Below are 13,639 nucleotides of genomic sequence, written 5' to 3' on the forward strand. Positions count from 1 at the left end.
TGTAAAATGTTCCACCAGTGGGGCTCCTGGGGTGTTACATCGGATACGGCTGCAATGCTGGAGGATTCTGGTTTTAACCATCTGCTGTGTCTGCCCTACGTAGAGTAAATCACACGGGCATATGATGGCATAGATGACACTCTTAGTATTGCAGTTACTGTGGGTTTTTATTTCAATATCATGGTTCCTGTACGAGAATTTCTTAGTCTCTATTGTCATTTTACATGCCTTACAATGTGAGCACTTGAAATGTCCTGTTACATCTGGAAGGTTCCACATCGATGGTATCGTGGGATTCGGTGGGCATTCAAGGAGGGAGTGTACCACATGATCCCGTACGCTTTTTGCTTTTTGAAAGCATGCATGGGTGGTTCAGAAAATCCGAGTTCATCGGATATAAGTTTCCAATGACCAATGATGATTTTCTTGAAGATGTTACTGTGTGTACAAAAAGTGGTGACACAAATCATTCTCTTGTCATTTTGTCTTGACGTCTTGGGTGATAGTAGTGTCTCACGGTTTTGGTGACATGCTCTTTTCCTGGCACGGGTGACAAGCCTCTTGGGGTATCCTCTCTCAAGCAGACGGGTAATCAGATCATCAGATTCCCTGAAGTAGTCATCTTTCCACAAACAGTTCCTTTGGATGCGAAGAAATTGCCAGAGTGGCAGGTTGTCTCTTAAGCTTCTATTATGATGGCTCGTATACCCCAGTAGGGAATTTCTTTCTGCCGGTTTCCTATATAATGTGGTATGTAGGCAACCCTCAAATGCCTTTATAGAGATGTCAAGGAAGTCGATGGTGTTTCTGTCCCAAGTTATTGTGAACTTGATGTCCTCTGAACAAGTGTTTAACCATTCGAAAAAATCCTTTAAACCCTCTTCGTCACCTGACCAGACAAGCAGAATATCATCAATGTACCTGCGCCACTTACTGATGTTAAGTTTGTAGGGTTTCCTGTCCGATAGGACATATTGTTCCTCAAAACTGCTCATGTACATTATGGCTAAATCTGGGGCAAAGGCTGCCCCCATTGCCACGCCTTTGGTTTGAATATGGTAATTGTTTTGGAAGATAAAAAAGTTGTGCATCATGGCAACTTCAATCAGTTTCACTATGAAGTCAGTGGGTACATAGGAGGGTTGCGGTCGTCTCTCCAAGGCTTCACCGATGATCTCAAGAGCATGTCTTTGTGGGATACTTGTATACAATGATTTAATGTCAAGGGTTGCCAGTATTTGGGTGTCTGGATTGAATTCTAAACCATCTACCATGTTAATCACTTCCATTGTATCCCGGAGATAGGTGGTGGTTCCTTCTGCAAGAAGTTTAAGGAAAAAATCCACGTACTTGCATAAAGGCTCAAGTAGGGAGCCACAACCAGAAATAATAGGTCTCCCCGGTGGTTTCACCAAACTCTTGTGCACCTTCGGTAGTGTGTAGATCGTAGGGGTGCGTGGTTGAGTGTTGTTAAGGTAGTTATACTCGTGCTCAGATAGGAACCCAGCATCTCTTCCCTCCGTGGTTACGGTGTGTATGAGTCTCCTGATGTCCTTCGTGGGATATCTTGGGACAGATATATAGCTCACACCGTCATTCAACTGGGAATATATCTCATCCTTGTAGTCGCTGGTATTTTGAATGACGATGGCGCCCCCCTTGTCGGCAGGTTCAATCACGATTGTTTTGTTATCCTTAAGTGCATGGAGGGCTGTTCTTACTCCTTTGGAAATGTTCTGTATGACATAGGATTTGGTTAGGCAGGCTTTCATAATGTCCCTTGCAACAACACTTTCAAATGTCAAGATTTTGTGTGACATCATGTGGCTCGGTGGCATATATGTGGATGGTGGTCTCAGGCCTGTGGTAGATGTAGGTAGTTGAGAGGGGAAATCCCTGTAGAAGTGTCGAAGGCGCACCTTACGGAAAAATCTATGGAGTTCAGCTTTCACATTGAACCGGTTGGGAAAAGAGGTAGGAACGAATGATAGTCCTTTGGATAACACTTTAACTTCATCATCAGTCAATGAGTGGTTGGAAAGATTGATGACGGGACTCTGTTTAGGGGCTACCACCTGTATGTTTTCCGTCTGGTGCTTATCTGCCCGTGGTTCTCTGCCTGGAAGCGGACTTGTTTCGTGTTCTCTCCTCGAAATTGAGCCATATCCCATGTCTGCTGAGTCTGTCCGCGCCTCAGTGCTCTGTTCCAAGTGTGCCCTCTGCCCCTGGATGGTCTCCACTGGGTATCTTCTAAAAAAGGAAACCCTTGATGGTATTGTCCTTGAGGTTGGTACCATGGTTCCTGTTGTTGGTATCCAGTGTTGGGTCCCGCCTGCTTGTTATCACTTCCAGTACTGCACGAGGAATCAGAGAAAGTAGTCGGACGTCTGTATCCCCTGTAGCCTCCCCTTCCTCTGTTGGAGAAACGGCCTTAGGTGTCTTGTTTGTATTAATCCTCGTGGAGGTACGGGTAAGTTGCTTTTTTATCATAAAAATAAACGTCTTTGGCTAATTTGTCAAGTTTTTTTGTCTGGGTAATGGTTTCAAAATCCTTAATGGTTTTGTCCAACTTCTCAAGAAGGTCTTTGGCGTTTGTCGATGCGGAGTCCCCGCTTATTTCCAAACGCAATTCTTCAATCTCTTTCATCAATTTAGAAACCTGCTCTAGTGCTGTCTCAATACCCAACACCATCCAATGGCGAGAACAGTTATTGGCTACATAGCTAAAGCCCTCTTTAACCTTGGGATGATCTACGAAGATTGCAGGTTTGTTGCGCACCTGTAGACCTGATGGGATTATGTTTTCCTGAAGATATTTCGTCAGTAGGTGACCATGTAATCTGGTACGTATCAACTTTTTTTCAAGCCGTTCTAGTTTGTTGATTTTCTCGTTGAGAGAAAAGTCTATGTTGGGGGTGCTGGATGATAGAAAGGTGGATGTGGATTCACTTTGTACAAGGCTATTGATATACTCTTCGGTATAGGACAGTGTTTCCCTCTCTGACATAATAAGACCAAAAGGTTCTGGAAGGACAAAAAACCCTCGCAAGTATGCACTTGCTCTGAGAGTGTTATGTATAACGGGGTTAGACCCAAATATACTACCTGACCAGGGTCAGTTAATTGCAGTTACAAAAAATGTGGTCTTGGTAGTAGAGCAATAAATCTAAACAAAAATCATAGTAGCACAAAGAAAAAAGGACAACATATGGTTAATACCCACCATTCAAATTTGTATTATCAAACACTATCTGGAACACAACAATTCATAGTATTCCACTGATATGCATCTGTATCTGCATAATTAGACAAAGGTGCAATAATATTCACAGTGCTCCTGGTGATCAAGAAAGGAAGGAATGGAAAAACGAGTGTTCAAGTGTGGGAAAGGGGGGACATGGAAAGGCAAGGGTGACATAGGTACATCAATATAAATTTCTATGTACATTCCCATGAAAAATAAAACTGTTCCCAATAAAATACATAACTCAAATGGAACCAAAAATTGATTATACACTGTGTCCCTAGAGTTTGTATATTGGAGTGTATTCGACGTTTCGACCCCTAGATTCAGGATAGTTGTGGTCCTTGCGGTGGGGTCTTCATCAGGACTGTGTGAGCACCTGTGGATGATAAACGGTGTGTGAGGGGAATATTTACAAATATGTGTGTGCTACTGAAGAGGAAGAGAGGTAGGGATACCTACATTTATAGGGAAAATGGAGGACCAATCCGCCATATTCACTGGGAAAGTAGGGCTTCGATTGCGCTCCTAAGGAGGGAAAGACATCCATGAGGAGGGTTTGTGACTAGGAGAATCATAGTCATAAGGAGTACCAATAAATGAGTAACGTACTACTAAGATGAAAGAGTGGTTGATCAATGTCCACCCGCAGACTCAAGACAATCAGAGTCACATTGAAGGAGGAAAGGAACTGTGGCGAGTTCAGCTCACAGTAGGGGGAACAAATCCCAAAAATCTAAGGGGAGAGACACGTGTCTGTTATTATTGTCGTAGTTGTATGACAAAAATACATGACAGGGAATCCTGTCGGAGTACCTAGGCAGAAGATGTACTAATTTAGTGTACTCCCAACAACAAAGAGCTATCGCATTTAGTATATACTGGCAATGTGTACTGGAAAAAAAGTCACTGGGCATGGCCGACTGTGAAAAGGCACAGTGCCAGTGCAATGTCTTTAAGTCATTACATGAACCCCCACGGCCGTGGTTTCAAAGAAACCTGAGATCGCAAAGCGATAATCTCACAACGGTACATAGGTCAAAATGGTTATGCAACCAAGCATTAAACAACATTAACATGGCATTTGTAAACGAGAATGAGATCGGAACGCTTAAAGAAGAGGCAGGGATGTAGGGAATTAATCACACATATGTTGGAAAATCGGCGAGCATACCAGAGAGTTGCTTAAGTCAAAGAAGTGGACGAGTAAACACTGTGGCAGCGATCCGCACTATAAACCGCAGCAGACACCTCAGTGATGGGGCCCACGGGGAAAAACATCACACGGCATAGTTAATTACCAGTGAAGTCAAGAGTGTCATCCTAATAGGACTTGCCCTGGGTCTCAATATGCGGCTACAAACGGATTCCAAGACAACAATAATGTTGCTTACCTCGGACGGTGGTTTCACCTCAGAGCGGGGAACCGGATCTGAGTGGAAAGCTCCGTTATAAAGAGTGAAAGGCGTCCGCGAGGACGACAGTATGCGTAGTCCCGTAGGTGACCGGGCGGCAGGGACAGCACAAGGCAATTGAAAAAGCACAGGGCTCCAGAGAGAATGGAGATATGCAGCACTAGAGGAATGCCTTAAAAGATGCGTACTAGTGTTAGAAAGGTGGGCCAGTGTGGGGATATATTTTGATGGAATCATCTAGTGTCAGAATGTAATAATAATTTTAAGTACCAACATTTCATATCACATGAATAGATGACAGCATGATGCATAGAAAATTGACATTCTTTTGAACCAATCTGAACCCACGACAAAAAAACGTGTAGAACTATGTTCATACGTGGGCAGTTGTTAATATAGACATCGCAAAGGCCCATTTATCTCAACTGATATTGGTCCCAAAATCACATTACCATAGTTAAACATAGACCTACCTATCAGAGTTGTTACACATTACATATGTATTATTCATATGCGAATACCCATTAGTTCAGGACTACTGTGTGCGGAGATAAAGGTCATAATGGCTCATTCTCTTAATAAACTAGCCATTTGTGTGTTGGTACCTTCCAACTCATTGCTGATGCTAGACCGAATCAACCAAAGAATGGCTGACGCCAGAGTATTGGTGTATTAGTGACTGCCTCAAAATCTTTGTTTGGGGGAGAGGGTGGAATACTCGCACGGAGACCTGCCCCCATGACACCACGCCTCTTAAAAGTAATTGATGCAAGATGCCACCCTTTCCACAGACCTGCTCCATTGTGCCCCACCTCCTCCTAAACAATGAGATTCATCTCCAAGTTTGCAGGTCTGACGTTTTACTCAGAGAAACTCTAGTTAACTGTAAGCGCTTTAGAAAGTGCAGTTCCATACAAGCATGCACACAGCCGGGACGTGCCAGAACTCTCACATGTACATGATACGACCCCACAGGTAACTTGTGCAAGTGATCTGAGCAACCGCAGAACAGGAAATCACAAGTTTAATTTGGGCGCTTTCAGGCAAGTTTAGTGTTTCACAGACATTCACACACCTTGGACTCGAGCAACAGGCCATTGAACGCCACGCATGCCTAGGCCTTTGCGCCGGCATCTGTAATCACGCTATCACGAAAAGCCGCATCCAACAGAGAATATTCTGAACAATACACCAGCAGGGTTCGCAAAAAATATTTGCAATGTCATAGTGTAGTGTAGTTCCTATATTCCCAATAGGCTCTGCGCATTGGAATAATATATCCTATAGATATGATGTAGGACTTAGGTCAGTAGGTCTCTATCGAATATACTAAACTTAATTGTGAGTGCCAGCTAGCTCAGAGGTCACTAGAAACTTTCTTGAATACACAAGAAGGGATTAGTTTCTGACAACTGCATAATTATGACAACTTTGTTTCCCTAGGACTGAAAAATATCTTCAGAGTCGTGGAAACAATAGATAAGTATTTCACCTAGTCAATCGTGCATGCTTCGTTTCTTCAGAGGGTGCACAGAAATAGAGAGACAGGCGTTTCAATAAAAGGGTTTATTGAACAGTCTTCTTTCTCATGCAAGAGAAGTGAACTGCTACAATTGTTAGACAGAATGCAAAGTATAATGCGTACAGCGAGAATAGTATTATAAAATAATACTGTTATAGCGTTGTATGGTTTCTAAGCCATATAAAAATACATACATAAATAACACAGGCTAAAATACTCAACTGGTGCTTTTAAAATACGCCTACCCCAATGTACCTAACCTAGGTCTAGTACGAGGGAAGAAGTAAGTATTGTTTAGCATAAGTTTTAGTTCTTGCCAAGAATTGCCAAAGGTTTCTCTAGGTTCTAATCAGCTCTTTACCTTAGAATGAAGGAGGTCTGGTATCTCTGTCTCGGGACTCGCAACACCCCGCAAGGGGAGTCAGAAACACTGGAGCTGGAGTTCTCGGCAGAGGAGGGCAGCTTCCTGATCAGTGCGTCAGCGTGGAGAGTTGGCTTCCTTCGGCACTTGCTGTAGCGAGCTGCGTCGGGCAAGTAGGTTGTCGAACTGCACCGAACCACCGTAGTTTGCTATAGCAAGTGAAGGTATATTTATACCTTGAAGGTGTTTAGGAATGCCTGTATTGACGTAAAGTCGGGCAAATGAACGTCATGAATGAACCCCTAGGGAATAGTTGTTCATTGTAAAGTAACTGAGTTCATGGAGAAATCAATATTCAAGCAAGGGGAAGTCCCTAACGTCTTAAGCAGTTTTTTTCCAAGAAATCGTTGTGACGTTTGGTGATCGGATGGAATTAGCCATGCCTGTATTTGGGTAGCATGGGCTATGCCTAAGTAAGGCTTGATTTCTATGCCTATATGAAGGCAACATGGATTGTACCTATATAAAGGCATGAATCGGGAAAATGAATTTGGAATCTAAAACGCCATACAACACCCACTCCACTTTCTTATGTACGACATTACAAAGTTCTATACAAGTTAAACATATCTAAACATAAGGTGTTATAACCCACCCAAAACACATAAAAATGCAATGGTACTGGTTGTACACAAAAGAGCATTGGTGCTGTACGTATCAAAAGCAATGGTTCATTCTAAGCATATAATTGACATTTGTAAATGCTGTAAGTGCTGTACGTATCAAAAGCAATGGTTCATTCTAAGCATATAATTGACATTTGTAAATGCTGTCTGAATGAATCACGAAAGTATACATTTATGAAATGGCTCATTAATACAGAATAAAAAAGAGCCGAAACCATTTCATGTCAGATTACATAAAACTGTCTGAGTATGTAGACAAGGTCAAATATTGTCTTCTGGAAGTTTTCAAAGAATTCTTGTTCTCTATGAATAGTTCTACTTTAAGCAGATTAATTTGTGCCAAAAGGGTAAAAATACAAATTTGGAAAAAAAAAATTAATCATAGGAAAAAGAGCCCCAAAGTAAGAACTTTGTTTTGAAAAATGAAGGCCGAATTCAAAGTCTCTCAGAACACTGTGTGCCAAATCAAAAGTTAGTGTTGTATTTTGGAGAAAACATAAAATCTTCTAAGTCTGTAAAAAGTCTTCTACCATTGTAGGTGAAAGTTGGGTTACCTCGTTTAGAAGATTAACCGCACAGAGATGTGAAGCATCGCCGTCAGCATTGGTCGCATTAGCAATGTTCATAGTGGATGATACCTGTGTGCCTGTTTCCTCTCGTTCCTCACCGTCAGCATTTTGCGTCTGTGAGATCTCATTGAATGCCGTCATCCGAATTGGTAGCTGCTGGGGACAACACAGTGCATGGGCCGTTACTGGTTCAAGCAAAGTATCAACATCCGTTGGCATGACTGATGGGAGTGTGAGACATAAGTCTAACACGCATTCTTTTCCACATAGCAGGCAGCGTAGAACAGGTACGATGCAATCTTGCCAAATTGGTCTGAATGATATAAACCATGTGGTGTTCAATTCTCTTAGACGAGGTAGTCCCAAAATGTGGGCGATGCGCTCACGACACTTCATCGCCAGTAGAGTTGTCTTCATGGAGAACTGGGTGTCGCTGGTGAATTGGCTTGCCATATCGCAGCAGTAGGAGCAAAAATAGTATCCCTGCAGCGAGTCCCAAAATGAGAGGCAGTCCGCTAAACACTGAGTGCACGAAGTTTGGAAATATTCCTAGGACTGCTTCAAAAGGTGCTAACAGTCCAGTAAATATGGTCTTAAATACATGTACAATACTGCTTGTATCAGACATGTTTAAGATACGACTTAACATTTCTGAGAAATTTATAGGGCACTTTGTAGTTAAGAGGGCATGTATCTCGGCAGAAGTCCTTGCGACTTGCTGATCATAGGTCTCTTTGGCCGAGGTCAGTGGCACAGTGTTTTGCAAAATAATGGCTTTCATTCTGCTAAAAGTATCAATTCGTATAGAAGAGATGTTCAGTGAAGGCCATAATGGCGACTAATGGCGACTCCCTGTCTGACTTGGTCTTTGGAAACAATACTTGCATACAGCAAGTGACCCTGGCTGACACAGTTACGAGATAGGGTAAACCTGGCAACATGCCACAGCAGCTGTGATCGTTCAACATGAGGTAACTACCAGTGGAAAGTTGTCCAAAAATTGGATCAATCACCGCAGCTGGTGACCTTGCAGGTGGCAGGATAAATTGGTAGAGGAACCATCGCAGGCCCCTGGCAAATTAATACCCTGACAATGGAGAGAACCGCTTAGTGCGTTTTCACAATTTTTACCACTAAGAAACACTTCTCTTCCCCCACTCCAACATCTGTGTGTGTACGGTAATTCCCAGGATGTCTTGATGTATTCTTTACCCAAACTTTCATATGTGCCTGCTGGTATATGTTTTAGGCAATACTGAAAATGGAAAATTGTAACAGGCAGAGTGTGTTGCATGGCGGGGGAGCTGGGTGTGGCCCCGTGGGGACTGCGGTGTGAAGAAGACTTGGAGACTGTAAGAAAGTGTAAACCTTGCGGCTTGGGGGACGGTGAATGCGGTCGTGCTATGCGATATTTTTGGATTACTGTAGCGGGAGCAAGAAGGTGTTGCGCTCACTAGACTATCGTATTGTGGAGGAATAATGTATATGTCGCTTAAGGGCGGTTCACCCTGCACCCATGTAGATAAGTTGTAATCACAGAGATGATGTGCAGAAAATGTTATGTGGAAATTGAAATACGCAATGTACTTATGGTAATGAAGAACCTAAAGAGTGCCGTACTAGGATGGAAGATGAAGTTGTATTGTTTTGTAACCTGAAAAAATAATAAATAGAAATAAAAAACAAACAAAAAAAACAAAACATTTGTAATGGGCAGTGATTGTTCCATGTATAATCCATTCAGTGGCTGGCTTTTCAGCAACTGTAAATGGCAATCTTTCCAGTTTTTCAATGCTCAGCATCGTATAGTCTGCTCCCCTTTCTGCTAATTTGATCTGTTTATCAGTGAGATTGAATTCTGAAAACAGTGACGTAGTATTGATTAAACGCCAAGGCACATAGCCTGAACGTAGGTTTTGCAACGTCCAGCCTAATAGCATGATAGAACGTAATTGCGACTGACCATGTTGCAACATGACCAAGTCCTGTTCCATGATGTCTATGCCAGAAGATACTATGCTGTCCAAAGAATATATCCTGGACGACAGATTCGTTAACCCATTGTCAACTATAGAGAGAATTTTCTCTAAATTAATACAATCAATTTCTCGTATTCGTTCTGCAGTCTCTGCTTGCGTAATCTTCCATGCTTCATTTTAAGCAGCATAGATACAGGCATATATAAAACGTTTATGTTGCGGTGTTCTTGGTCCTAGTAAGAATTCTCTAAGACCAGCGCCATCTTTAAGTAAAGACAAGTGTTGTTTAACATCCTTAAGTGTAGGGCTATGTAGCCAATCAAGGCACAGTTTCCCTACACTGTATGTTGTTACTATTCCAGGATGCTGTCTCTGGACATATCTTGTATCTGGCCTAGTGAATGTGAAACCCTGTGTCTTATTTAGGAATCTATCTTGACAGATGTTTGTGTCTGTGGGCCAGATTAACTATTTTTTCCAATCTGGATCTGTTCTGTTGTGATGCACAATAGTATGTATGTCTACCTCCCCCTCTGAAGTGTTATCACTAGCAGGTGTAGGTGTAGGTATGGACGGATTGGATTGTTCAGGTCCTTTATCTTGGCTAACCCAAGACAAGACGTCTGTTGGACAGTGTCATTCAAAAACATAATTTGCTCAGGGATGAGACAGGCTCTAAACATAGCTTCTATCCCCTGTACCTGCCAATCTTTTGTGCCCCAGACAGTTTTAGTGTCAATTTTGTCTTTCCAAAAGTCAAAACCTAGTTTAGACAATTGAGCATAAAAGGTTGCAGAATAAATTTGTTTTGTATTGGTCAACATACTTTTCAATCCTGTCTTGTTAACATTTCTAAAGTAAAATGATTCAACATTGGATACATTGAACCCTGAAAAGTACGGAAATCTTCTTGCAAATGTATTTGAGCTACCCTTTGGTGGCGTTGGACAATATCCCCATTGGTTATACATTAATACATTTCTAGGATTTGCAGATTTGTGCAAGAAATGGTGACCATAATGATTATAACAATACATTTGTTCATAATCTGATGAACCTTCTAAGTATTCATGATTTGTAAAAACAGCAGACTTTTCTAAGTCTGACATCATATTATTAACAGTCTCGAAGTCCCAATCATCAGAAAAGGTACTAGATGAAACAAAGTCATTCAAGGAAATCTAGAACTGGTGTGGAATCTTCAACAGCTCCGCAGGGCCAAAAATGTCATAGTCAGTTCTGTCCCAAGCTATACCCTCAGGTATAGGAATGGCTGTGATGTTCACTGATAACAAGTCTCTTTGTTCATGATGAGATGATCTGTGTGGTTTAAGGAGTAAGTTGATGTTCTCACTTGCTGTATCCTTTTTAGGTCTCGGCCTATTTCCATAACGCAGGAATGGAATAGGACGAGTCTATAGCAGTGAAACCAAGAGTTTCACCATGAGCCCAAAAAAGAGGTTTTTCACGAGTGCATGTGCTCTCATGCACGAGCTTGCCCGAGCCTTCTGCCTGCCTCCTGCCTTGAAGGCAATCTGCTTCTCCGCCCCCTGCTGTTCCCTCCCACTCACTCGCACATCAAAGGCTGCTCACTCAAACACCATATGCCTGCTCCCCACCCCCGCCCCCCACCAGACTTCATTGGAATGTGCTACGTGCATTCTCCCCTCCCTTTCAGCCCTTTTAGCCTCTTTCCCAGCTCCCAGCCGGACCCTCCTTTCGTCTATCTCGTTATCTTCTCCACTCTCGCCTCATTTTTTTTCTTTATTTTCTCTCCCGGCCTTGTAAATATGCCCCCTCCCCCATGCACTAAATCGCACTTTTCTTTTGATCCACATACTTTTATCCTATGTGGGGAGTATTTCCATGTCGCGCGTGATGACTACCGCATTGTACAAGCTCTTTGCGATGAATGAAGTGTGAGAGACACCTTTTTTATTTATTTACCTTGTGTTTATTTATTTATTTTTAGCAGAAAAAAATACTTCTGTCACAAAGTCCGTGTCAAGCAAGAGCTACAGCGCGTGGAGTGGAACAAACTCCAGCGAAGGGTAGGGAATGCTGGATGCTTTGACACATTTTACCCTGTGTTATTGTTTGCTTGGGGCTCGAACAGCTGCGGAATATGCACAACAGAGCATGTTTGTTCAACGCCCGTGAACAATTGTCAGCTAGCATCTAAGCGCGGGTGCTATATCTTAGAGGCGTTAGATATGAAAAGAGGACTGGCCCTGCCTGGACCGTCCTCGCTCTGATAATGTTGATCTCTCATCAGGCCGAAGCGCGGCGGCCTGTCATGGACTGACTCCTAAGCAAATATTTACTATTTCACAATAACAGAGGCTGCAGTACACAGGCGGTTCGGGAAATTACGTTTGATTTCATTTGCTAAAAAAGGGTTTATGGTGAATCAAGCTGATGTAATTTCACCAACCTCGCCTGATTAAGAGTTTTTGTGTGACTTTTATTTTTAATTATGGGTTCTTACTTTATTTAGGTGGATTAAGATGCAGTTTGAATCTTTAACGCAACATTTTATGTACGCCTAAACTCGGACCTATATATGCAAAATTCGTATATATATGGCGTTCAGTTGCTAAAATGCACATGGATAGGGTGATACAGTGTTGCCCTACTTTGTTTTAAACTTCTCGTTCGAGGTAAGTGTTACAGACTGCACCCTTTATTTACAAAGCTTTACCTCGATAACTTTGTTTCCGCCATGTGTACGCTTGTTGTGTTTACCAATTAATTCGAAAGTATATATATTTTTTTCTGGGAGGGTCGTTTGAGAACTGCTCCGATGGATTCTTCATACCAGGTTTCTAATGCAATTCGCAACTGTAGTCGGGCGTTTTGGCTATAGAATTAACACCTTTACAGACAGACTCTGGGCTAGAAAACGTCATTTTTTTCTGCCACCCGGCTTTCTTTCTATTTCGAATTGCGGAGACATGTAAAATGTACAGGAATTGCATTTTAATGAGTGGCTGATTTGTTAGCTTAGAAAAAGAACTGTCCATTTTAGAATGATTACACCGTTCCATGGTATTATAGATGGATGATTTTCACAACCGATCTATTAAAAAATATTAAGGCTCAAAATTATCTTAACACTAGTGCGATGGACCTACTTATCAACCATGTCTTCTGAGGCAATAGAAAATGCTACCTTCTCTGCCTGCAAAGCGCCTCTTATTATAAATTGTATCTGAAATTATCCAGTTTCTATAAATCCACCCATTCACACTTTCATCCATCTCCGTGTGCTGCCACTTCTACCCATCCACCCTCGCATGCAGGCACGCCCATCCAACCATATATTCATCCAAGTATACACCTATCAACTATAAACGTATCCATGCATCCATTCACCCACCAATTCACATTTGCATCCATTCATGTGTGCATCCATCCACCATCACCTCCAAATCCACCACCACATCCACCACCACATCCACCACCACATCCACCACCACATCCACCGCCACATCCACCGCCACATCCACCGCCACATCCACCACCACATCCACCACCACATCCACCACACCCACCACCACTACATCCACCACCCCATCCACCACCACCACTGCATCCACCACCACCACCACCACATCCACCATCACCACATCCACCGCATTCACCACCACCACATCCACCACATCCACCACCACATCCACCACATCCACCACCACATCCACCTCCACATCCACCGCCACATCCACCGCCACATCCACCGCCACATCCACAGCCACATCCACCGCCACATCCACAGCTACATCCACAGCCACATCCACAGCTACATCCACCACCACATCCACCACACCCACCACCACCACATCCACCACACCCACCACCACCAC

General features: G+C 42.8%; 1 protein-coding gene across 6 annotated transcripts in view; it reads left to right on the forward strand.

The window, feature by feature from the left end:
• The window catches only part of WDR45B (WD repeat domain 45B), an 830,957-nt gene that overhangs the window by 129,983 nt on the left and 687,335 nt on the right, over window positions 1-13,639 (forward strand). The window lies entirely within an intron of this gene.

Source organism: Lissotriton helveticus, chromosome 7 (assembly GCF_964261635.1).
Source record: "Lissotriton helveticus chromosome 7, aLisHel1.1, whole genome shotgun sequence".
NCBI classification, from domain to species: Eukaryota; Metazoa; Chordata; class Amphibia; order Caudata; family Salamandridae; genus Lissotriton; species Lissotriton helveticus.